At 47.8% G+C, this 18,729-nt stretch overlaps 37 non-coding genes across 37 annotated transcripts; all 37 read right to left on the bottom strand.

The window, feature by feature from the left end:
• Positions 1 to 227: 227 nt before the first annotated feature.
• On the bottom strand, positions 228 to 300 carry Trnaq-uug (transfer RNA glutamine (anticodon UUG)). Its single transcript has one exon. It is a non-coding gene; the product is annotated as a tRNA-Gln (tRNA).
• Positions 301 to 842: 542 nt separating this feature from the next.
• On the bottom strand, positions 843 to 914 carry Trnat-agu (transfer RNA threonine (anticodon AGU)). The gene has a single exon. It is a non-coding gene; the product is annotated as a tRNA-Thr (tRNA).
• A 321-nt stretch (positions 915 to 1,235) lies between these two features.
• Trnak-cuu (transfer RNA lysine (anticodon CUU)) lies at positions 1,236 to 1,308 on the bottom strand. The gene has a single exon. It is a non-coding gene; the product is annotated as a tRNA-Lys (tRNA).
• A 439-nt stretch (positions 1,309 to 1,747) lies between these two features.
• On the bottom strand, positions 1,748 to 1,820 carry Trnaq-uug (transfer RNA glutamine (anticodon UUG)). Its single transcript has one exon. It is a non-coding gene; the product is annotated as a tRNA-Gln (tRNA).
• Positions 1,821 to 2,365: 545 nt separating this feature from the next.
• On the bottom strand, positions 2,366 to 2,437 carry Trnat-agu (transfer RNA threonine (anticodon AGU)). Its single transcript has one exon. It is a non-coding gene; the product is annotated as a tRNA-Thr (tRNA).
• Positions 2,438 to 2,758: 321 nt separating this feature from the next.
• Positions 2,759 to 2,831, bottom strand: Trnak-cuu (transfer RNA lysine (anticodon CUU)). The gene has a single exon. It is a non-coding gene; the product is annotated as a tRNA-Lys (tRNA).
• A 439-nt stretch (positions 2,832 to 3,270) lies between these two features.
• Trnaq-uug (transfer RNA glutamine (anticodon UUG)) lies at positions 3,271 to 3,343 on the bottom strand. The gene has a single exon. It is a non-coding gene; the product is annotated as a tRNA-Gln (tRNA).
• A 542-nt stretch (positions 3,344 to 3,885) lies between these two features.
• Trnat-agu (transfer RNA threonine (anticodon AGU)) lies at positions 3,886 to 3,957 on the bottom strand. Its single transcript has one exon. It is a non-coding gene; the product is annotated as a tRNA-Thr (tRNA).
• A 321-nt stretch (positions 3,958 to 4,278) lies between these two features.
• Positions 4,279 to 4,351, bottom strand: Trnak-cuu (transfer RNA lysine (anticodon CUU)). The gene has a single exon. It is a non-coding gene; the product is annotated as a tRNA-Lys (tRNA).
• Positions 4,352 to 4,790: 439 nt separating this feature from the next.
• Positions 4,791 to 4,863, bottom strand: Trnaq-uug (transfer RNA glutamine (anticodon UUG)). Its single transcript has one exon. It is a non-coding gene; the product is annotated as a tRNA-Gln (tRNA).
• A 527-nt stretch (positions 4,864 to 5,390) lies between these two features.
• On the bottom strand, positions 5,391 to 5,462 carry Trnat-agu (transfer RNA threonine (anticodon AGU)). The gene has a single exon. It is a non-coding gene; the product is annotated as a tRNA-Thr (tRNA).
• Positions 5,463 to 5,783: 321 nt separating this feature from the next.
• On the bottom strand, positions 5,784 to 5,856 carry Trnak-cuu (transfer RNA lysine (anticodon CUU)). Its single transcript has one exon. It is a non-coding gene; the product is annotated as a tRNA-Lys (tRNA).
• Positions 5,857 to 6,295: 439 nt separating this feature from the next.
• Positions 6,296 to 6,368, bottom strand: Trnaq-uug (transfer RNA glutamine (anticodon UUG)). The gene has a single exon. It is a non-coding gene; the product is annotated as a tRNA-Gln (tRNA).
• Positions 6,369 to 6,911: 543 nt separating this feature from the next.
• On the bottom strand, positions 6,912 to 6,983 carry Trnat-agu (transfer RNA threonine (anticodon AGU)). The gene has a single exon. It is a non-coding gene; the product is annotated as a tRNA-Thr (tRNA).
• Positions 6,984 to 7,304: 321 nt separating this feature from the next.
• Positions 7,305 to 7,377, bottom strand: Trnak-cuu (transfer RNA lysine (anticodon CUU)). Its single transcript has one exon. It is a non-coding gene; the product is annotated as a tRNA-Lys (tRNA).
• Positions 7,378 to 7,816: 439 nt separating this feature from the next.
• Positions 7,817 to 7,889, bottom strand: Trnaq-uug (transfer RNA glutamine (anticodon UUG)). The gene has a single exon. It is a non-coding gene; the product is annotated as a tRNA-Gln (tRNA).
• A 548-nt stretch (positions 7,890 to 8,437) lies between these two features.
• On the bottom strand, positions 8,438 to 8,509 carry Trnat-agu (transfer RNA threonine (anticodon AGU)). Its single transcript has one exon. It is a non-coding gene; the product is annotated as a tRNA-Thr (tRNA).
• A 321-nt stretch (positions 8,510 to 8,830) lies between these two features.
• Trnak-cuu (transfer RNA lysine (anticodon CUU)) lies at positions 8,831 to 8,903 on the bottom strand. Its single transcript has one exon. It is a non-coding gene; the product is annotated as a tRNA-Lys (tRNA).
• Positions 8,904 to 9,342: 439 nt separating this feature from the next.
• On the bottom strand, positions 9,343 to 9,415 carry Trnaq-uug (transfer RNA glutamine (anticodon UUG)). The gene has a single exon. It is a non-coding gene; the product is annotated as a tRNA-Gln (tRNA).
• A 543-nt stretch (positions 9,416 to 9,958) lies between these two features.
• Positions 9,959 to 10,030, bottom strand: Trnat-agu (transfer RNA threonine (anticodon AGU)). The gene has a single exon. It is a non-coding gene; the product is annotated as a tRNA-Thr (tRNA).
• A 321-nt stretch (positions 10,031 to 10,351) lies between these two features.
• On the bottom strand, positions 10,352 to 10,424 carry Trnak-cuu (transfer RNA lysine (anticodon CUU)). The gene has a single exon. It is a non-coding gene; the product is annotated as a tRNA-Lys (tRNA).
• A 439-nt stretch (positions 10,425 to 10,863) lies between these two features.
• Positions 10,864 to 10,936, bottom strand: Trnaq-uug (transfer RNA glutamine (anticodon UUG)). The gene has a single exon. It is a non-coding gene; the product is annotated as a tRNA-Gln (tRNA).
• Positions 10,937 to 11,478: 542 nt separating this feature from the next.
• Trnat-agu (transfer RNA threonine (anticodon AGU)) lies at positions 11,479 to 11,550 on the bottom strand. The gene has a single exon. It is a non-coding gene; the product is annotated as a tRNA-Thr (tRNA).
• Positions 11,551 to 11,871: 321 nt separating this feature from the next.
• Trnak-cuu (transfer RNA lysine (anticodon CUU)) lies at positions 11,872 to 11,944 on the bottom strand. The gene has a single exon. It is a non-coding gene; the product is annotated as a tRNA-Lys (tRNA).
• Positions 11,945 to 12,383: 439 nt separating this feature from the next.
• Positions 12,384 to 12,456, bottom strand: Trnaq-uug (transfer RNA glutamine (anticodon UUG)). The gene has a single exon. It is a non-coding gene; the product is annotated as a tRNA-Gln (tRNA).
• A 542-nt stretch (positions 12,457 to 12,998) lies between these two features.
• Trnat-agu (transfer RNA threonine (anticodon AGU)) lies at positions 12,999 to 13,070 on the bottom strand. The gene has a single exon. It is a non-coding gene; the product is annotated as a tRNA-Thr (tRNA).
• Positions 13,071 to 13,391: 321 nt separating this feature from the next.
• Trnak-cuu (transfer RNA lysine (anticodon CUU)) lies at positions 13,392 to 13,464 on the bottom strand. The gene has a single exon. It is a non-coding gene; the product is annotated as a tRNA-Lys (tRNA).
• A 439-nt stretch (positions 13,465 to 13,903) lies between these two features.
• Trnaq-uug (transfer RNA glutamine (anticodon UUG)) lies at positions 13,904 to 13,976 on the bottom strand. Its single transcript has one exon. It is a non-coding gene; the product is annotated as a tRNA-Gln (tRNA).
• Positions 13,977 to 14,518: 542 nt separating this feature from the next.
• Positions 14,519 to 14,590, bottom strand: Trnat-agu (transfer RNA threonine (anticodon AGU)). Its single transcript has one exon. It is a non-coding gene; the product is annotated as a tRNA-Thr (tRNA).
• Positions 14,591 to 14,911: 321 nt separating this feature from the next.
• Trnak-cuu (transfer RNA lysine (anticodon CUU)) lies at positions 14,912 to 14,984 on the bottom strand. Its single transcript has one exon. It is a non-coding gene; the product is annotated as a tRNA-Lys (tRNA).
• A 439-nt stretch (positions 14,985 to 15,423) lies between these two features.
• On the bottom strand, positions 15,424 to 15,496 carry Trnaq-uug (transfer RNA glutamine (anticodon UUG)). Its single transcript has one exon. It is a non-coding gene; the product is annotated as a tRNA-Gln (tRNA).
• Positions 15,497 to 16,038: 542 nt separating this feature from the next.
• Trnat-agu (transfer RNA threonine (anticodon AGU)) lies at positions 16,039 to 16,110 on the bottom strand. The gene has a single exon. It is a non-coding gene; the product is annotated as a tRNA-Thr (tRNA).
• A 321-nt stretch (positions 16,111 to 16,431) lies between these two features.
• Trnak-cuu (transfer RNA lysine (anticodon CUU)) lies at positions 16,432 to 16,504 on the bottom strand. Its single transcript has one exon. It is a non-coding gene; the product is annotated as a tRNA-Lys (tRNA).
• A 439-nt stretch (positions 16,505 to 16,943) lies between these two features.
• Positions 16,944 to 17,016, bottom strand: Trnaq-uug (transfer RNA glutamine (anticodon UUG)). The gene has a single exon. It is a non-coding gene; the product is annotated as a tRNA-Gln (tRNA).
• A 542-nt stretch (positions 17,017 to 17,558) lies between these two features.
• Positions 17,559 to 17,630, bottom strand: Trnat-agu (transfer RNA threonine (anticodon AGU)). The gene has a single exon. It is a non-coding gene; the product is annotated as a tRNA-Thr (tRNA).
• Positions 17,631 to 17,951: 321 nt separating this feature from the next.
• Positions 17,952 to 18,024, bottom strand: Trnak-cuu (transfer RNA lysine (anticodon CUU)). The gene has a single exon. It is a non-coding gene; the product is annotated as a tRNA-Lys (tRNA).
• A 439-nt stretch (positions 18,025 to 18,463) lies between these two features.
• Positions 18,464 to 18,536, bottom strand: Trnaq-uug (transfer RNA glutamine (anticodon UUG)). Its single transcript has one exon. It is a non-coding gene; the product is annotated as a tRNA-Gln (tRNA).
• Between the last annotated feature and the right edge of the window lie 193 nt (positions 18,537 to 18,729).

An 18,729-nucleotide genomic window follows, 5' to 3' on the forward strand; every position in this document is an offset into this window, starting at 1 on the left:
CTGTGGCGTAGCTCTTGGGTCCTGAATCAGACGCAGTAGTTCCAACAAAAACTCTCCTGATCGGCACAGTGCCGAAAATTTCGCTACAGAACCCCCTTGTCTTGCTTGTGCTTCAGGTAGACGCCGGTTTGCAGCCAGGAAGCGGGCAGGAGCAACTTTCAACTAGTTTTGTAGTACTCAAACAACACAGTAAAACAGCATGCATCTTTTGCAGAACTGGAAAAAGTCGACCGTGACAGGATTCGAACCTGCAATCTTCGGATCCAAAGTCCGACGCCCTATCCATTAGGCCACACGGTCACTGGCGCAATGTGCTTACCCACACACACCTCATTTTCGCCATTTGTGCGCTTGCCGGAATGAATTTCCCATCTTTGACGCAATTCTCCATCTCCAATTTCAGTACTAAAAATGCGACGCTACTTCTTGCTGTGTCCCATCGCAAGTTACATTCAAGCCCTTATGACGCTGATCAAACAAGAGGTTGCAAATCAGCTTCAATCGCTTACTGCCATCTCAGTCGGTTGCAGAAGGTACCTCACCATATGTCATACAATGGCGAGTTGCCGCTATTACCAAAGCGGCGGCGGCGCCGACGACGACGACAGCCGCGAGGGTCTCTACCAGGGGTAGAAATTACTTCACAAGAACTAAGTATTTCACGTCGGCATTCTCCAGAGACTGCCACAAGCAGCAGTTTCGGGTGCCTACTTTAATAGCACCTTTCGCACTTTTCATTTGCGAGAGAAATTCTTAAATACCGCACCCATTCATAATTTTTTTTATTCTTGACCGCTTTTTTCGAAAGGCCTACGGTAGAAGGGGCTGTTACAAAATTCGTTTGCCTCCTGTGAGGATCGAACTCACGACCTCTGGTTTACTAGACCAGCGCTCTGCCACTGAGCTAAGGAGGCGCCGCCTAGTGCACTTTTCGGGTACTTTATTCTAATGGAGTAGTGAATCGGAGCCCTTCAGCTGGAAACGCACCGCATTAGCGACCATTATTTGTATTTAGTTAGCACAGCTGCTCCTTTCCTACACATCCCACACGATATCGATGTACACCTAAAATTCCAAAACAACACATTTATTTCATTTCAGAGTTACTTTCAGCTTCAAAAACCATTCCTCTGATATTCATACGAAGCTAGGCATCGTCATAACCCGTTACGTTTATTACGCAGGGCTCACGAGAGGGGCGCAGGTTGCATGCGCGTAGACACAAAATTCTGCGCCGCCCAGCGTGGTGCTCGAACCCACGACCCTGAGATTAAGAGTCTCATGCTCTACCGACTGAGCTAGCCGGGCTCCACACAACGCGTTACGAGCCATACAATACTTATGGGACCTGCGACCATCTATGGAAGGCCCTTTTCACTACAGCTTGTTTCCTGCTGCCACAAACGAGCTACAATCCTATTCAATGAAAAATTGTCTCCGAAAGGAATCAAATCTACTTGAAATGATACGTGGCTATCAGCACCGTTATTCAACACACATGCTCGACTGTGCGCAGACGCCTGTGGCGTAGCTCTTGGGTCCTGAATCAGACGCAGTAGTTCCAACAAAAACTCTCCTGATCGGCACAGTGCCGAAAATTTCGCTACAGAACCCCCTTGTCTTGCTTGTGCTTCAGGTAGACGCCGGTTTGCAGCCAGGAAGCGGGCAGGAGCAACTTTCAACTAGTTTTGTAGTACTCAAACAACACAGTAAAACAGCATGCATCTTTTGCAGAACTGGAAAAAGTCGACCGTGACAGGATTCGAACCTGCAATCTTCGGATCCAAAGTCCGACGCCCTATCCATTAGGCCACACGGTCACTGGCGCAATGTGCTTACCCACACACACCTCATTTTCGCCATTTGTGCGCTTGCCGGAATGAATTTCCCATCTTTGACGCAATTCTCCATCTCCAATTTCAGTACTAAAAATGCGACGCTACTTCTTGCTGTGTCCCATCGCAAGTTACATTCAAGCCCTTATGACGCTGATCAAACAAGAGGTTGCAAATCAGCTTCAATCGCTTACTGCCATCTCAGTCGGTTGCAGAAGGTACCTCACCATATGTCATACAATGGCGAGTTGCCGCTATTACCAAAGCGGCGGCGGCGCCGACGACGACGACGACAGCCGCGAGGGTCTCTACCAGGGGTAGAAATTACTTCACAAGAACTAAGTATTTCACGTCGGCATTCTCCAGAGACTGCCACAAGCAGCAGTTTCGGGTGCCTACTTTAATAGCACCTTTCGCACTTTTCATTTGCGAGAGAAATTCTTAAATACCGCACCCATTCATAATTTTTTTTATTCTTGACCGGTTTTTTCGAAAGGCCTACGGTAGAAGGGGCTGTTACAAAATTCGTTTGCCTCCTGTGAGGATCGAACTCACGACCTCTGGTTTACTAGACCAGCGCTCTGCCACTGAGCTAAGGAGGCGCCGCCTAGTGCAGTTTTCGGGTACTTTATTCTAATGGAGTAGTGAATTGGAGCCCTTCAGCTGGAAACGCACCGCATTAGCGACCATTATTTGTATTTAGTTAGCACAGCTGCTCCTTTCCTACACATCTCACACGATATCGATGTACACCTAAAATTCCAAAACAACACATTTATTTCATTTCAGAGTTACTTTCAGCTTCAAAAACCATTCCTCTGATATTCATACGAAGCTAGGCATCGTCATAACCCGTTACGTTTATTACGCAAGGCTCACGAGAGGGGCGCAGGTTGCATGCGCGTAGACACAAAATTCTGCGCCGCCCAGCGTGGGGCTCGAACCCACGACCCTGAGATTAAGAGTCTCATGCTCTACCGACTGAGCTAGCCGGGCTCCACACAACGCGTTACGAGCCATACAATACTTATGGGACCTGCGACCATCTATGGAAGGCCCTTTTCACTACAGCTTGTTTCCTGCTGCCACAAACGAGCTACAATCCTATTCAATGAAAAATTGTCTCCGAAAGGAATCAAATCTACTTGAAATGATACGTGGCTATCAGCACCGCTATTCAACACACATGCTCGACTGTGCGCAGACGCCTGTGGCGTAGATCTTGGGTCCTGAATCAGACGCAGTAGTTCCAACAAAAACTCTCCTGATCGGCACAGTGCCGAAAATTTCGCTACAGAACCCCCTTGTCTTGCTTGTGCTTCAGGTAGACGCCGGTTTGCAGCCAGGAAGCGGGCAGGAGCAACTTTCAACTAGTTTTGTAGTACTCAAACAACACAGTAAAACAGCATGCATCTTTTGCAGAACTGGAAAAAGTCGACCGTGACAGGATTCGAACCTGCAATCTTCGGATCCAAAGTCCGACGCCTTATCCATTAGGCCACACGGTCACTGGCGCAATGTGCTTACCCACACACACCTCATTTTCGCCATTTGTGCGCTTGCCGGAATGAATTTCCCATCTTTGACGCAATTCTCCATCTCCAATTTCAGTACTAAAAATGCGACGCTACTTCTTGCTGTGTCCCATCGCAAGTTACATTCAAGCCCTTATGACGCTGATCAAACAAGAGGTTGCAAATCAGCTTCAATCGCTTACTGCCATCTCAGTCGGTTGCAGAAGGTACCTCACCATATGTCATACAATGGCGAGTTGCCGCTATTACCAAAGCGGCGGCGGCGCCGACGACGACGACAGCCGCGAGGGTCTCTACCAGGGGTAGAAATTACTTCACAAGAACTAAGTATTTCACGTCGGCATTCTCCAGAGACTGCCAAAAGCAGCAGTTTCTGGTGCCTACCTTAATAGCACCTTTCGCACTTTTCATTTGCGAGAGAATTTCTTAAATACCGCACCCATTCATAATTTTTTTTATTCTTGACCGCTTTTTTCGAAAGGGCTACGGTAGAAGGGGCTGTTACAAAATTCGTTTGCCTCCTGTGAGCATCGAACTCACGACCTCTGGTTTACTAGACCAGCGCTCTGCCACTGAGCTAGGGAGGCGCCGCCTAGTGCACTTTTCGGGTACTTTATTCTAATGGAGTAGTGAATCGGAGCCCTTCAGCTGGAAACGCACCGCATTAGCGACCATTATTTGTATTTAGTTAGCACAGCTGCTCCTTTCCTACACATCTCACACGATATCGATGTACACCTAAAATTCCAAAACAACACATTTATTTCATTTCAGAGTTACTTTCAGCTTCAAAAACCATTCCTCTAATATTCATACGAAGCTAGGCATCGTCGTAACCCGTTACGTTTATTACGCAAGGCTCACGAGAGGGGCGCAGGTTGCATGCGCGTAGACACAAAATTTTGCGCCGCCCAGCGTGGGGCTCGAACCCACGACCCTGAGATTAAGAGTCTCATGCTCTACCGACTGAGCTAGCCGGGCTCCACACAACGCGTTACGAGCCATACAATACTTATGGGACCTGCGACCATCTATGGAAGGCCCTTTTCACTACAGCTTGTTTCCTGCTGCCACAAACGAGCTACAATCCTATTCAATGAAAAATTGTCTCCGAAAGGAATCAAATCTACTTGAAATGATACGTGGCTATCAGCACCGTTATTCAACACACATGCTCGACTGTGCGCAGACGCCTGTGGCGTAGCTCTTGGGTCCTGAATCAGACGCAGTAGTTCCAACAAAAACTCTCCTGATCGGCACAGTGCCGAAAATTTCGCTACAGAACCCCCTTGTCTTGCTTGTGCTTCAGGTAGACGCCGGTTTGCAGCCAGGAAGCGGGCAGGAGCAACTTTCAACTAGTTTTGTAGTACTCAAACAACACAGTAAAACAGCATGCATCTTTTGCAGAACTGGAAAAAGTCGACCGTGACAGGATTCGAACCTGCAATCTTCGGATCCAAAGTCCGACGCCTTATCCATTAGGCCACACGGTCACTGGCGCAATGTGCTTACCCACACACACCTCATTTTCGCCATTTGTGCGCTTGCCGGAATGAATTTCCCATCTTTGACGCAATTCTCCATCTCCAATTTCAGTACTAAAAATGCGACGCTACTTCTTGCTGTGTCCCATCGCAAGTTACATTCAAGCCCTTATGACGCTCATCAAACAAGAGGTTGCAAATCAGCTTCAATCGCTTACTGCCATCTCAGTCGGTTGCAGAAGGTACCTCACCATATGTCATACAATGGCGAGTTGCCGCTATTACCAAAGCGGCGGCGGCGCCGACGACGACGACAGCCAGGGGTAGAAATTACTTCACAAGAACTAAGTATTTCACGTCGGCATTCTCCAGAGACTGCCAAAAGCAGCAGTTTCTGGTGCCTACTTTAATAGCACCTTTCGCACTTTTCATTTGCGAGAGAATTTCTTAAATACCGCACCCATTCATAATTTTTTTTATTCTTGACCGCTTTTTTCGAAAGGGCTACGGTAGAAGGGGCTGTTACAAAATTCGTTTGCCTCCTGTGAGGATCGAACTCACGACCTCTGGTTTACTAGACCAGCGCTCTGCCACTGAGCTAGGGAGGCGCCGCCTAGTGCACTTTTCGGGTACTTTATTCTAATGGAGTAGTGAATCGGAGCCCTTCAGCTAGAAACGCACCGCATTAGCGACCATTATTTGTATTTAGTTAGCACAGCTGCTCCTTTCCTACACATCTCACACGATATCGATGTACACCTAAAATTCCAAAACAACACATTTATTTCATTTCAGAGTTACTTTCAGCTTCAAAAACCATTCCTCTGATATTCATACGAAGCTAGGCATCGTCATAACCCGTTACGTTTATTACGCAAGGCTCACGAGAGGGGCGCAGGTTGCATGCGCGTAGACACAAAATTCTGCGCCGCCCAGCGTGGGGCTCGAACCCACGACCCTGAGATTAAGAGTCTCATGCTCTACCGACTGAGCTAGCCGGGCTCCACACAACGCGTTACGAGCCATACAATACTTATGGGACCTGCGACCATCTATGGAAGGCCCTTTTCACTACAGCTTGTTTCCTGCTGCCACAAACGAGCTACAATCCTATTCAATGAAAAATTGTCTCCGAAAGGAATCAAATCTACTTGAAATGATACGTGGCTATCAGCACCGCTATTCAACACACATGCTCGACTGTGCGCAGACGCCTGTGGCGTAGATCTTGGGTCCTGAATCAGACGCAGTAGTTCCAACAAAAACTCTCCTGATCGGCACAGTGCCGAAAATTTCGCTACAGAACCCCCTTGTCTTGCTTGTGCTTCAGGTAGACGCCGGTTTGCAGCCAGGAAGCGGGCAGGAGCAACTTTCAACTAGTTTTGTAGTACTCAAACAACACAGTAAAACAGCATGCATCTTTTGCAGAACTGGAAAAAGTCGACCGTGACAGGATTCGAACCTGCAATCTTCGGATCCAAAGTCCGACGCCTTATCCATTAGGCCACACGGTCACTGGCGCAATGTGCTTACCCACACACACCTCATTTTCGCCATTTGTGCGCTTGCCGGAATGAATTTCCCATCTTTGACGCAATTCTCCATCTCCAATTTCAGTACTAAAAATGCGACGCTACTTCTTGCTGTGTCCCATCGCAAGTTACATTCAAGCCCTTATGACGCTCATCAAACAAGAGGTTGCAAATCAGCTTCAATCGCTTACTGCCATCTCAGTCGGTTGCAGAAGGTACCTCACCATATGTCATACAATGGCGAGTTGCCGCTATTACCAAAGCGGCGGCGGCGCCGACGACGACGACAGCCGCGAGGGTCTCTACCAGGGGTAGAAATTACTTCACAAGAACTAAGTATTTCACGTCGGCATTCTCCAGAGACTGCCACAAGCAGCAGTTTCGGGTGCCTACTTTAATAGCACCTTTCGCACTTTTCATTTGCGAGAGAAATTCTTAAATACCGCACCCATTCATAATTTTTTTTTATTCTTGACCGCTTTTTTCGAAAGGGCTACGGTAGAAGGGGCTGTTACAAAATTCGTTTGCCTCCTGTGAGGATCGAACTCACGACCTCTGGTTTACTAGACCAGCGCTCTGCCACTGAGCTAAGGAGGCGCCGCCTAGTGCAGTTTTCGGGTACTTTATTCTAATGGAGTAGTGAATCGGAGCCCTTCAGCTGGAAACGCACCGCATTAGCGACCATTATTTGTATTTAGTTAGCACAGCTGCTCCTTTCCTACACATCTCACACGATATCGATGTACACCTAAAATTCCAAAACAACACATTTATTTCATTTCAGAGTTACTTTCAGCTTCAAAAACCATTCCTCTGATATTCATACGAAGCTAGGCATCGTCATAACCCGTTACGTTTATTACGCAAGGCTCACGAGAGGGGCGCAGGTTGCATGCGCGTAGACACAAAATTCTGCGCCGCCCAGCGTGGGGCTCGAACCCACGACCCTGAGATTAAGAGTCTCATGCTCTACCGACTGAGCTAGCCGGGCACCACACAACGCGTTACGAGCCATACAATACTTATGGGACCTGCGACCATCTATGGAAGGCCCTTTTCACTACAGCTTGTTTCCTGCTGCCACAAACGAGCTACAATCCTATTCAATGAAAAATTGTCTCCGAAAGGAATCAAATCTACTTGAAATGATACGTGGCTATCAGCACCGTTATTCAACACACATGCTCGACTGTGCGCAGACGCCTGTGGCGTAGCTCTTGGGTCCTGAATCAGACGCAGTAGTTCCAACAAAAACTCTCCTGATCGGCACAGTGCCGAAAATTTCGCTACAGAACCCCCTTGTCTTGCTTGTGCTTCAGGTAGACGCCGGTTTGCAGCCAGGAAGCGGGCAGGAGCAACTTTCAACTAGTTTTGTAGTACTCAAACAACACAGTAAAACAGCATGCATCTTTTGCAGAACTGGAAAAAGTCGACCGTGACAGGATTCGAACCTGCAATCTTCGGATCCAAAGTCCGACGCCTTATCCATTAGGCCACACGGTCACTGGCGCAATGTGCTTACCCACACACACCTCATTTTCGCCATTTGTGCGCTTGCCGGAATGAATTTCCCATCTTTGACGCAATTCTCCATCTCCAATTTCAGTACTAAAAATGCGACGCTACTTCTTGCTGTGTCCCATCGCAAGTTACATTCAAGCCCTTATGACGCTCATCAAACAAGAGGTTGCAAATCAGCTTCAATCGCTTACTGCCATCTCAGTCGGTTGCAGAAGGTACCTCACCATATGTCATACAATGGCGAGTTGCCGCTATTACCAAAGCGGCGGCGGCGCCGACGACGACGACGACGACAGCCGCGAGGGTCTCTACCAGGGGTAGAAATTACTTCACAAGAACTAAGTATTTCACGTCGGCATTCTCCAGAGACTGCCAAAAGCAGCAGTTTCTGGTGCCTACTTTAATAGCACCTTTCGCACTTTTCATTTGCGAGAGAATTTCTTAAATACCGCACCCATTCATAATTTTTTTTATTCTTGACCGCTTTTTTCGAAAGGGCTACGGTAGAAGGGGCTGTTACAAAATTCGTTTGCCTCCTGTGAGCATCGAACTCACGACCTCTGGTTTACTAGACCAGCGCTCTGCCACTGAGCTAGGGAGGCGCCGCCTAGTGCACTTTTCGGGTACTTTATTCTAATGGAGTAGTGAATCGGAGCCCTTCAGCTGGAAACGCACCGCATTAGCGACCATTATTTGTATTTAGTTAGCACAGCTGCTCCTTTCCTACACATCTCACACGATATCGATGTACACCTAAAATTCCAAAACAACACATTTATTTCATTTCAGAGTTACTTTCAGCTTCAAAAACCATTCCTCTAATATTCATACGAAGCTAGGCATCGTCGTAACCCGTTACGTTTATTACGCAAGGCTCACGAGAGGGGCGCAGGTTGCATGCGCGTAGACACAAAATTTTGCGCCGCCCAGCGTGGGGCTCGAACCCACGACCCTGAGATTAAGAGTCTCATGCTCTACCGACTGAGCTAGCCGGGCTCCACACAACGCGTTACGAGCCATACAATACTTATGGGACCTGCGACCATCTATGGAAGGCCCTTTTCACTACAGCTTGTTTCCTGCTGCCACAAACGAGCTACAATCCTATTCAATGAAAAATTGTCTCCGAAAGGAATCAAATCTACTTGAAATGATACGTGGCTATCAGCACCGTTATTCAACACACATGCTCGACTGTGCGCAGACGCCTGTGGCGTAGATCTTGGGTCCTGAATCAGACGCAGTAGTTCCAACAAAAACTCTCCTGATCGGCACAGTGCCGAAAATTTCGCTACAGAACCCCCTTGTCTTGCTTGTGCTTCAGGTAGACGCCGGTTTGCAGCCAGGAAGCGGGCAGGAGCAACTTTCAACTAGTTTTGTAGTACTCAAACAACACAGTAAAACAGCATGCATCTTTTGCAGAACTGGAAAAAGTCGACCGTGACAGGATTCGAACCTGCAATCTTCGGATCCAAAGTCCGACGCCTTATCCATTAGGCCACACGGTCACTGGCGCAATGTGCTTACCCACACACACCTCATTTTCGCCATTTGTGCGCTTGCCGGAATGAATTTCCCATCTTTGACGCAATTCTCCATCTCCAATTTCAGTACTAAAAATGCGACGCTACTTCTTGCTGTGTCCCATCGCAAGTTACATTCAAGCCCTTATGACGCTCATCAAACAAGAGGTTGCAAATCAGCTTCAATCGCTTACTGCCATCTCAGTCGGTTGCAGAAGGTACCTCACCATATGTCATACAATGGCGAGTTGCCGCTATTACCAAAGCGGCGGCGGCGCCGACGACGACGACAGCCGCGAGGGTCTCTACCAGGGGTAGAAATTACTTCACAAGAACTAAGTATTTCACGTCGGCATTCTCCAGAGACTGCCACAAGCAGCAGTTTCGGGTGCCTACTTTAATAGCACCTTTCGCACTTTTCATTTGCGAGAGAAATTCTTAAATACCGCACCCATTCATAATTTTTTTTTATTCTTGACCGCTTTTTTCGAAAGGGCTACGGTAGAAGGGGCTGTTACAAAATTCGTTTGCCTCCTGTGAGGATCGAACTCACGACCTCTGGTTTACTAGACCAGCGCTCTGCCACTGAGCTAAGGAGGCGCCGCCTAGTGCAGTTTTCGGGTACTTTATTCTAATGGAGTAGTGAATCGGAGCCCTTCAGCTGGAAACGCACCGCATTAGCGACCATTATTTGTATTTAGTTAGCACAGCTGCTCCTTTCCTACACATCTCACACGATATCGATGTACACCTAAAATTCCAAAACAACACATTTATTTCATTTCAGAGTTACTTTCAGCTTCAAAAACCATTCCTCTGATATTCATACGAAGCTAGGCATCGTCATAACCCGTTACGTTTATTACGCAAGGCTCACGAGAGGGGCGCAGGTTGCATGCGCGTAGACACAAAATTCTGCGCCGCCCAGCGTGGGGCTCGAACCCACGACCCTGAGATTAAGAGTCTCATGCTCTACCGACTGAGCTAGCCGGGCACCACACAACGCGTTACGAGCCATACAATACTTATGGGACCTGCGACCATCTATGGAAGGCCCTTTTCACTACAGCTTGTTTCCTGCTGCCACAAACGAGCTACAATCCTATTCAATGAAAAATTGTCTCCGAAAGGAATCAAATCTACTTGAAATGATACGTGGCTATCAGCACCGTTATTCAACACACATGCTCGACTGTGCGCAGACGCCTGTGGCGTAGCTCTTGGGTCCTGAATCAGACGCAGTAGTTCCAACAAAAACTCTCCTGATCGGCACAGTGCCGAAAATTTCGCTACAGAACCCCCTTGTCTTGCTTGTGCTTCAGGTAGACGCCGGTTTGCAGCCAGGAAGCGGGCAGGAGCAACTTTCAACTAGTTTTGTAGTACTCAAACAACACAGTAAAACAGCATGCATCTTTTGCAGAACTGGAAAAAGTCGACCGTGACAGGATTCGAACCTGCAATCTTCGGATCCAAAGTCCGACGCCTTATCCATTAGGCCACACGGTCACTGGCGCAATGTGCTTACCCACACACACCTCATTTTCGCCATTTGTGCGCTTGCCGGAATGAATTTCCCATCTTTGACGCAATTCTCCATCTCCAATTTCAGTACTAAAAATGCGACGCTACTTCTTGCTGTGTCCCATCGCAAGTTACATTCAAGCCCTTATGACGCTCATCAAACAAGAGGTTGCAAATCAGCTTCAATCGCTTACTGCCATCTCACTCGGTTGCAGAAGGTACCTCACCATATGTCATACAATGGCGAGTTGCCGCTATTACCAAAGCGGCGGCGGCGCCGACGACGACGACAGCCGCGAGGGTCTCTACCAGGGGTAGAAATTACTTCACAAGAACTAAGTATTTCACGTCGGCATTCTCCAGAGACTGCCAAAAGCAGCAGTTTCTGGTGCCTACTTTAATAGCACCTTTCGCACTTTTCATTTGCGAGAGAATTTCTTAAATACCGCACCCATTCATAATTTTTTTTATTCTTGACCGCTTTTTTCGAAAGGGCTACGGTAGAAGGGGCTGTTACAAAATTCGTTTGCCTCCTGTGAGCATCGAACTCACGACCTCTGGTTTACTAGACCAGCGCTCTGCCACTGAGCTAGGGAGGCGCCGCCTAGTGCACTTTTCGGGTACTTTATTCTAATGGAGTAGTGAATCGGAGCCCTTCAGCTGGAAACGCACCGCATTAGCGACCATTATTTGTATTTAGTTAGCACAGCTGCTCCTTTCCTACACATCTCACACGATATCGATGTACACCTAAAATTCCAAAACAACACATTTATTTCATTTCAGAGTTACTTTCAGCTTCAAAAACCATTCCTCTAATATTCATACGAAGCTAGGCATCGTCGTAACCCGTTACGTTTATTACGCAAGGCTCACGAGAGGGGCGCAGGTTGCATGCGCGTAGACACAAAATTTTGCGCCGCCCAGCGTGGGGCTCGAACCCACGACCCTGAGATTAAGAGTCTCATGCTCTACCGACTGAGCTAGCCGGGCTCCACACAACGCGTTACGAGCCATACAATACTTATGGGACCTGCGACCATCTATGGAAGGCCCTTTTCACTACAGCTTGTTTCCTGCTGCCACAAACGAGCTACAATCCTATTCAATGAAAAATTGTCTCCGAAAGGAATCAAATCTACTTGAAATGATACGTGGCTATCAGCACCGTTATTCAACACACATGCTCGACTGTGCGCAGACGCCTGTGGCGTAGATCTTGGGTCCTGAATCAGACGCAGTAGTTCCAACAAAAACTCTCCTGATCGGCACAGTGCCGAAAATTTCGCTACAGAACCCCCTTGTCTTGCTTGTGCTTCAGGTAGACGCCGGTTTGCAGCCAGGAAGCGGGCAGGAGCAACTTTCAACTAGTTTTGTAGTACTCAAACAACACAGTAAAACAGCATGCATCTTTTGCAGAACTGGAAAAAGTCGACCGTGACAGGATTCGAACCTGCAATCTTCGGATCCAAAGTCCGACGCCTTATCCATTAGGCCACACGGTCACTGGCGCAATGTGCTTACCCACACACACCTCATTTTCGCCATTTGTGCGCTTGCCGGAATGAATTTCCCATCTTTGACGCAATTCTCCATCTCCAATTTCAGTACTAAAAATGCGACGCTACTTCTTGCTGTGTCCCATCGCAAGTTACATTCAAGCCCTTATGACGCTCATCAAACAAGAGGTTGCAAATCAGCTTCAATCGCTTACTGCCATCTCAGTCGGTTGCAGAAGGTACCTCACCATATGTCATACAATGGCGAGTTGCCGCTATTACCAAAGCGGCGGCGGCGCCGACGACGACGACAGCCGCGAGGGTCTCTACCAGGGGTAGAAATTACTTCACAAGAACTAAGTATTTCACGTCGGCATTCTCCAGAGACTGCCACAAGCAGCAGTTTCGGGTGCCTACTTTAATAGCACCTTTCGCACTTTTCATTTGCGAGAGAAATTCTTAAATACCGCACCCATTCATAATTTTTTTTATTCTTGACCGCTTTTTTCGAAAGGGCTACGGTAGAAGGGGCTGTTACAAAATTCGTTTGCCTCCTGTGAGGATCGAACTCACGACCTCTGGTTTACTAGACCAGCGCTCTGCCACTGAGCTAAGGAGGCGCCGCCTAGTGCAGTTTTCGGGTACTTTATTCTAATGGAGTAGTGAATCGGAGCCCTTCAGCTGGAAACGCACCGCATTAGCGACCATTATTTGTATTTAGTTAGCACAGCTGCTCCTTTCCTACACATCTCACACGATATCGATGTACACCTAAAATTCCAAAACAACACATTTATTTCATTTCAGAGTTACTTTCAGCTTCAAAAACCATTCCTCTGATATTCATACGAAGCTAGGCATCGTCATAACCCGTTACGTTTATTACGCAAGGCTCACGAGAGGGGCGCAGGTTGCATGCGCGTAGACACAAAATTCTGCGCCGCCCAGCGTGGGGCTCGAACCCACGACCCTGAGATTAAGAGTCTCATGCTCTACCGACTGAGCTAGCCGGGCTCCACACAACGCGTTACGAGCCATACAATACTTATGGGACCTGCGACCATCTATGGAAGGCCCTTTTCACTACAGCTTGTTTCCTGCTGCCACAAACGAGCTACAATCCTATTCAATGAAAAATTGTCTCCGAAAGGAATCAAATCTACTTGAAATGATACGTGGCTATCAGCACCGTTATTCAACACACATGCTCGACTGTGCGCAGACGCCTGTGGCGTAGATCTTGGGTCCTGAATCAGACGCAGTAGTTCCAACAAAAACTCTCCTGATCGGCACAGTGCCGAAAATTTCGCTACAGAACCCCCTTGTCTTGCTTGTGCTTCAGGTAGACGCCGGTTTGCAGCCAGGAAGCGGGCAGGAGCAACTTTCAACTAGTTTTGTAGTACTCAAACAACACAGTAAAACAGCATGCATCTTTTGCAGAACTGGAAAAAGTCGACCGTGACAGGATTCGAACCTGCAATCTTCGGATCCAAAGTCCGACGCCTTATCCATTAGGCCACACGGTCACTGGCGCAATGTGCTTACCCACACACACCTCATTTTCGCCATTTGTGCGCTTGCCGGAATGAATTTCCCATCTTTGACGCAATTCTCCATCTCCAATTTCAGTACTAAAAATGCGACGCTACTTCTTGCTGTGTCCCATCGCAAGTTACATTCAAGCCCTTATGACGCTGATCAAACAAGAGGTTGCAAATCAGCTTCAATCGCTTACTGCCATCTCAGTCGGTTGCAGAAGGTACCTCACCATATGTCATACAATGGCGAGTTGCCGCTATTACCAAAGCGGCGGCGGCGCCGACGACGACGACAGCCGCGAGGGTCTCTACCAGGGGTAGAAATTACTTCACAAGAACTAAGTATTTCACGTCGGCATTCTCCAGAGACTGCCACAAGCAGCAGTTTCGGGTGCCTACTTTAATAGCACCTTTCGCACTTTTCATTTGCGAGAGAAATTCTTAAATACCGCACCCATTCATAATTTTTTTTATTCTTGACCGCTTTTTTCGAAAGGGCTACGGTAGAAGGGGCTGTTACAAAATTCGTTTGCCTCCTGTGAGGATCGAACTCACGACCTCTGGTTTACTAGACCAGCGCTCTGCCACTGAGCTAAGGAGGCGCCGCCTAGTGCAGTTTTCGGGTACTTTATTCTAATGGAGTAGTGAATCGGAGCCCTTCAGCTGGAAACGCACCGCATTAGCGACCATTATTTGTATTTAGTTAGCACAGCTGCTCCTTTCCTACACATCTCACACGATATCGATGTACACCTAAAATTCCAAAACAACACATTTATTTCATTTCAGAGTTACTTTCAGCTTCAAAAACCATTCCTCTGATATTCATACGAAGCTAGGCATCGTCATAACCCGTTACGTTTATTACGCAAGGCTCACGAGAGGGGCGCAGGTTGCATGCGCGTAGACACAAAATTCTGCGCCGCCCAGCGTGGGGCTCGAACCCACGACCCTGAGATTAAGAGTCTCATGCTCTACCGACTGAGCTAGCCGGGCTCCACACAACGCGTTACGAGCCATACAATACTTATGGGACCTGCGACCATCTATGGAAGGCCCTTTTCACTACAGCTTGTTTCCTGCTGCCACAAACGAGCTACAATCCTATTCAATGAAAAATTGTCTCCGAAAGGAATCAAATCTACTTGAAATGATACGTGGCTATCAGCACCGTTATTCAACACACATGCTCGACTGTGCGCAGACGCCTGTGGCGTAGATCTTGGGTCCTGAATCAGACGCAGTAGTTCCAACAAAAACTCTCCTGATCGGCACAGTGCCGAAAATTTCGCTACAGAACCCCCTTGTCTTGCTTGTGCTTCAGGTAGACGCCGGTTTGCAGCCAGGAAGCGGGCAGGAGCAACTTTCAACTAGTTTTGTAGTACTCAAACAACACAGTAAAACAGCATGCATCTTTTGCAGAACTGGAAAAAGTCGACCGTGACAGGATTCGAACCTGCAATCTTCGGATCCAAAGTCCGACGCCTTATCCATTAGGCCACACGGTCACTGGCGCAATGTGCTTACCCACACACACCTCATTTTCGCCATTTGTGCGCTTGCCGGAATGAATTTCCCATCTTTGACGCAATTCTCCATCTCCAATTTCAGTACTAAAAATGCGACGCTACTTCTTGCTGTGTCCCATCGCAAGTTACATTCAAGCCCTTATGACGCTCATCAAACAAGAGGTTGCAAATCAGCTTCAATCGCTTACTGCCATCTCAGTCGGTTGCAGAAGGTACCTCACCATATGTCATACAATGGCGAGTTGCCGCTATTACCAAAGCGGCGGCGGCGCCGACGACGACGACAGCCGCGAGGGTCTCTACCAGGGGTAGAAATTACTTCACAAGAACTAAGTATTTCACGTCGGCATTCTCCAGAGACTGCCAAAAGCAGCAGTTTCTGGTGCCTACTTTAATAGCACCTTTCGCACTTTTCATTTGCGAGAGAAATTCTTAAATACCGCACCCATTCATAATTTTTTTTATTCTTGACCGCTTTTTTCGAAAGGCCTACGGTAGAAGGGGCTGTTACAAAATTCGTTTGCCTCCTGTGAGGATCGAACTCACGACCTCTGGTTTACTAGACCAGCGCTCTGCCACTGAGCTAGGGAGGCGCCGCCTAGTGCACGTTTCGGGTACTTTATTCTAATGGAGTAGTGAATCGGAGCCCTTCAGCTGGAAACGCACCGCATTAGCGACCATTATTTGTATTTAGTTAGCACAGCTGCTCCTTTCCTACACATCTCACACGATATCGATGTACACCTAAAATTCCAAAACAACACATTTATTTCATTTCAGAGTTACTTTCAGCTTCAAAAACCATTCCTCTGATATTCATACGAAGCTAGGCATCGTCGTAACCCGTTACGTTTATTACGCAAGGCTCACGAGAGGGGCGCAGGTTGCATGCGCGTAGACACAAAATTTTGCGCCGCCCAGCGTGGGGCTCGAACCCACGACCCTGAGATTAAGAGTCTCATGCTCTACCGACTGAGCTAGCCGGGCTCCACACAACGCGTTACGAGCCATACAATACTTATGGGACCTGCGACCATCTATGGAAGGCCCTTTTCACTACAGCTTGTTTCCTGCTGCCACAAACGAGCTACAATCCTATTCAATGAAAAATTGTCTCCGAAAGGAATCAAATCTACTTGAAATGATACGTGGCTATCAGCACCGTTATTCAACACACATGCTCGACTGTGCGCAGACGCCTGTGGCGTAGATCTTGGGTCCTGAATCAGACGCAGTAGTTCCAACAAAAACTCTCCTGATCGGCACAGTGCCGAAAATTTTGCTACAGAACCCCCTTGTCTTGCTTGTGCTTCAGGTAGACGCCGGTTTGCAGCCAGGAAGCGGGCAGGAGCAACTTTCAACTAGTTTTGTAGTACTCAAACAACACAGTAAAACAGCATGCATCTTTTGCAGAACTGGAAAAAGTCGACCGTGACAGGATTCGAACCTGCAATCTTCGGATCCAAAGTCCGACGCCTTATCCATTAGGCCACACGGTCACTGGCGCAATGTGCTTACCCACACACACCTCATTTTCGCCATTTGTGCGCTTGCCGGAATGAATTTCCCATCTTTGACGCAATTCTCCATCTCCAATTTCAGTACTAAAAATGCGACGCTACTTCTTGCTGTGTCCCATCGCAAGTTACATTCAAGCCCTTATGACGCTGATCAAACAAGAGGTTGCAAATCAGCTTCAATCGCTTACTGCCATCTCAGTCGGTTGCAGAAGGTACCTCACCATATGTCATACAATGGCGAGTTGCCGCTATTACCAAAGCGGCGGCGGCGCCGACGACGACGACAGCCGCGAGGGTCTCTACCAGGGGTAGAAATTACTTCACAAGAACTAAGTATTTCACGTCGGCATTCTCCAGAGACTGCCACAAGCAGCAGTTTCGGGTGCCTACTTTAATAGCACCTTTCGTACTTTTCATTTGCGAGAGAAATTCTTAAATACCGCACCCATTCATAATTGTTTTTATTCTTGACCGCTTTTTTCGAAAGGGCTACGGTAGAAGGGGCTGTTACAAAATTCGTTTGCCTCCTGTGAGGATCGAACTCACGACCTCTGGTTTACTAGACCAGCGCTCTGCCACTGAGCTAAGGAGGCGCCGCCTAGTGCAGTTTTCGGGTACTTTATTCTAATGGAGTAGTGAATCGGAGCCCTTCAGCTGGAAACGCACCGCATTAGCGACCATTATTTGTATTTAGTTAGCACAGCTGCTCCTTTCCTACACATCTCACACGATATCGATGTACACCTAAAATTCCAAAACAACACATTTATTTCATTTCAGAGTTACTTTCAGCTTCAAAAACCATTCCTCTGATATTCATACGAAGCTAGGCATCGTCATAACCCGTTACGTTTATTACGCAAGGCTCACGAGAGGGGCGCAGGTTGCATGCGCGTAGACACAAAATTCTGCGCCGCCCAGCGTGGGGCTCGAACCCACGACCCTGAGATTAAGAGTCTCATGCTCTACCGACTGAGCTAGCCGGGCACCACACAACGCGTTACGAGCCATACAATACTTATGGGACCTGCGACCATCTATGGAAGGCCCTTTTCACTACAGCTTGTTTCCTGCTGCCACAAACGAGCTACAATCCTATTCAATGAAAAATTGTCTCCGAAAGGAATCAAATCTACTTGAAATGATACGTGGCTATCAGCACCGTTATTCAACACACATGCTCGACTGTGCGCAGACGCCTGTGGCGTAGCTCTTGGGTCCTGAATCAGACGCAGTAGTTCCAACAAAAACTCTCCTGATCGGCACAGTGCCGAAAATTTCGCTACAGAACCCCCTTGTCTTGCTTGTGCTTCAGGTAGACGCCGGTTTGCAGCCAGGAAGCGGGCAGGAGCAACTTTCAACTAGTTTTGTAGTACTCAAACAACACAGTAAAACAGCATGCATCTTTTGCAGAACTGGAAAAAGTCGACCGTGACAGGATTCGAACCTGCAATCTTCGGATCCAAAGTCCGACGCCTTATCCATTAGGCCACACGGTCACTGGCGCAATGTGCTTACCCACACACACCTCATTTTCGCCATTTGTGCGCTTGCCGGAATGAATTTCCCATCTTTGACGCAATTCTCCATCTCCAATTTCAGTACTAAAAATGCGACGCTACTTCTTGCTGTGTCCCATCGCAAGTTACATTCAAGCCCTTATGACGCTCATCAAACAAGAGGTTGCAAATC

The sequence above is a fragment of the Schistocerca serialis genome, chromosome 7 (assembly GCF_023864345.2).
Source record: "Schistocerca serialis cubense isolate TAMUIC-IGC-003099 chromosome 7, iqSchSeri2.2, whole genome shotgun sequence".
Classification (NCBI taxonomy): Eukaryota; Metazoa; Arthropoda; class Insecta; order Orthoptera; family Acrididae; genus Schistocerca; species Schistocerca serialis.